Source organism: Echinops telfairi, unplaced genomic scaffold (genome assembly GCF_000313985.2).
Source record: "Echinops telfairi isolate 266 unplaced genomic scaffold, ASM31398v2 ScPeMD7_7;HRSCAF=31, whole genome shotgun sequence".
NCBI lineage: Eukaryota > Metazoa > Chordata > Mammalia > Afrosoricida > Tenrecidae > Echinops > Echinops telfairi.
In genome coordinates, this window is record NW_022103904.1 from 12322292 (window position 1) to 12326279 (window position 3988).

The following is a 3988-nucleotide window of genomic DNA, read 5'->3' on the forward strand; positions in this document are numbered from 1 at the left end:
TCACCTCCCCGCAGCCCTTCTGCAAGGGGATGTCCAATTTCCCCCGGATGGGCCCTGGGTCCCCTCTCTGCACTCCCCCTCATTCACAATGTTCAGTAAAAATATGCATAACAGACCAGTTCTCACTACAACATTTTCAGGTATGTCACAGATTAATGATATCAGTCACCCTAATCGGTTGAGCAGCCCTTACCCTTAAATTAATGCAAAACAAATTTCCATCATTTTAAACATAAATTCACTGATTCTCAAAGAGTGGGTCCTTTTGTCTCTCTCTTTCTACCATGGTAAGCAGCAATACAGTATGATCTCTGTAAATTTGCTGATCCTTGTTCTTTTATTTACATGTAGTCAAATTATAAGTGAATATTTATACTCCACTTGTTTAGTTTATTCTAAATAAACATGCTAGATACTGGTAGACAGGAATATATGACTCTGAAAAGGATTGAATTATGATTACATGAGCATTTACAGTGTAGAGAAACCAATTAGTATACAAAGCCCAATGCAGTCATAATTGCTCCTCTCACTGAACTCTGAGCATCAGGATTTCAGTATACATGTCTAAACTCAGGCAATAACTGGATACTTGTTAGTAGGACCTTGAATTTTGATATATGGACTCAACAGATTGGTGACACAGATTCACATATCCTTAATTTTTCTTTAAAAATTCACCTGGAAAGAACAAAAATACTTTCAAAACTATTTTAACTTTCAACAGTTTTCTCTAATTTCTTTCTGTTGCTATTTTTAATCACCACTGATTTGGTTGCAACACATAATGATGGTACATGTGCATGTGTGTGTGTGTGTATGTGTGTGTCTAATGTAGCAACACACTGTTCAGTGTTATGCCACATCCATGACTGATGAAATGTAATTAATCCTTTGTTTGGCCCACCGTATCACTTCATCTAAGTGAAGGCTTGGCGATGCCAACCTCCACCAGGATATCCTTTTCTAGTCATTAGCCTTTCTAATTTCTTACTTCCTGGTTAGTTTTGTCACCATCAGTGACAAATTTAACTTTTTTTTAAATATGGCAATTGTTTTATGAAAGTCTCATTTCTCTGATATGTAGGTGCCTAAATGTTTTGGGTTTAGCTTTCTGGAAATTTTGGGTGTTCATTTATTACTTTTATTGTCAATGGTACTTAATAACAGTGTCCTGAACAACCCCTATATCAGTAGTTTTATTTTATGATATTGATAACAGAAGTGCACAAACTGGTGCAACCTGGTATGAATTGTTCACTTGGGAATATAATAGGAAATCACATTAGTGTCATTTGTGCTGTGTCACAATCACCTGAAAAACATACAGATACGTAATTGAAGGAAATACTGCTTTCTCTGTGATCAAGTACTTATTGAGGAAATCTGTAGACTGGGAATTGAAGCAAAGGAGAATCACTAAATCCACATCCTGGCCTGTCATGGAAATCATATAAGGTTTCAGTAGTAAAGCCCATTGCGTTCAAGCTTGACTTTTTGGTAGGCTTATCCATAAACTAGTTGACATATGAAAAATGGCCACATAAAAATAACTGAATGAGAAAAGTAAGTGCACATATCTTTGATCAATAATGATAAAGAAATATCAAAGTGGTGCTTAGTAGCAATAAACTATACCCATAAATGTAAGCCATTTTGATTTCAAATAAATTTGGTTTCTCAAAACAAATTTATCTCTGTCTTGCTACATAAATATGTATAAACTTGTACACCACATTTGAAAACGAAATAACCTGCAGAAAGTTCTTTACACAAACTTAAATTTCAGTTTATTTTTAATGTTTGTATTTACTTTCACATATGTATTTGTGTCAGAGTAGATTAAGTCTAAATGTGTGCTTAAACTTAAAAGTATACATTCTAATAATGATGTATTAAAAATACAATATTTTCCAAATTAAACCTGATCTGGTGGGTAGTTTTATTTTAATACATTATGTTTAATTATATATTGTTGTTATTGTTGGTTTTTTGTTATCTTAACAAAATGGGCTTTGGTGACAAGAAGAGCTTTGTGTTTATCCTGGGCACTCTATTTAACTGGACTTGTCTAGTCCATTTAGTTAATAAACAAAATGTATCCTCTGAAAAATGGGGGGATATTCAAAGTATCTATTTCTGGATTGTTCTGATGGTCAAATAAATGTTCCCTGTCCTCTGGTGTTTTGTTTATGCCTCATTCACATTTCTGAGTTTCAGGGTGTGTAGCCTACTTCTCTAATTATCACTTAATCATGCCTGCCTGAAGGCTTGCTTTTTCTTCCTGAATGTGTGAAATGTGGCTGCAGAAGAGTCACTGTGAAAATAGCTGATAGAAGCCGACTTGGCGATTGTTATTTTTACTTGGACTAATCTATCACGAGCTCTCGCATGTTCAAGAGCACCGCAGAGTCCAGAGTGTTTCTGGTTGTGTCCGTGTAGCTTCAGACATAAAATATCTACAGGCGGATGTGATCATTTTAGTTCAGAAAATGGGAAAAATACTTAATTTGGCCAGTGGATATTAAAACCAGATATAAATAAAAGATCCATTATATCCACATTTAACTATTACAGATACTACTGCACCAAGTGGATAAGAAGCATAATTTTAAAATAAACTTGTAATATTAACATAAACTTGAGGATTCTAAATTTTAATCTTGTCACACACAAGTCATATAAGTTATATTGTTTTTTTTTAAGATTCATAACTGCCCATAAATTTATAATCTACATTTTAACCTATCCAATTCTAGCTTTGGGAGAAAGACGAGGCTTTCTACTCCTGTAGTGTCCCAGTCCCAGCAACTCACAGAGGTAGCTCTACTCTCCTATAGGATCAAGAGGAGTTGGAAGTAACACTTGTGAGTTGCCACTCCTAGTTGACAGTGAGTTTTTGTTTTTTTAGCTTGTATTGTTTTATTAGGGGGAGGGGGTCTAGCTTTAGGTAAAGTGTAATAAAACTGGTACTTTCCTGGTTTTGTTGCTAGGTGCAATCCAGTAGATTTTGCAGAAAGCCAAATCTGTCTCCTATGGAGGCACAAAAGGGGTTTGAACCAGCAAACTTTCAGTTATCAGCTGAGCATTGAAAAATTTGTACCACTAGGACACCTACATATGTAGTATAAGTAAGTCAAAACAATGTATCTTCTGTTTTCCTCCTTCCATTATTTGTGGTCTGATTCTATATATTTTATTTCTATGTAGCTTCTAAAATTCAATCATAATAATTGCTATTGTTTTTCCTTTAAACAGTTATTTTTCACGGAATTTTACCAAGAAGACAAAGAGCATTTTACATTTACCCACATATATCTAATTATTGATGCTCATCAAAGCATTTGGTAAATCCAGGTTTCTGTCTATTGTATTTTCCTTATATCTGAAGTAAATTTATAAATGTTTCTTTTAGGGTAGGGCTACAGTGACAAAGTCTTACAGTTTCTGTGCATCTGAAAAAAATACGGTTTCCTATTTGTGCAAATGTGGTGCACAAGACCACTTTGAGTGTTAAAAAGCAAGGGTGTTAATTTGAGGACTAAGGTGTGCAGATCCACGCGTGGTATTTTCAATCACCTCATATGCCCATGAAAGTGGGCCATTGACTGAGGAAGGGCCAAAGAAGAATCGATACTTTTGAATTCTGGTGCTGGTGAAGAATATAAAAAATACCAGTGGCTTCCAAAAGAACAAAGAAATCTGTCTTGAACAAGGTGCAGCCAGAATGTTCTTTAGAGGCAAGGGTAGGTAGACTTCATTTCAGGAATTTTGAGCATGTTGCCAGGAGAGAGCTGTCCACGGAGATGGGCATTATGCTTGGGAAAGTATAAGGGCAGCAGAAAGAGCGGAATTGACGCCATGGCTCCATCCAAGGCTCACACATAAGAATCATTGTGAGGCTGACAGGGCAGCTGCTACTTCTGTTGTACATATAGCATCACTCTGCGTCAGCACTAACTCGACGGTCCCTAACAAAAATATTTAG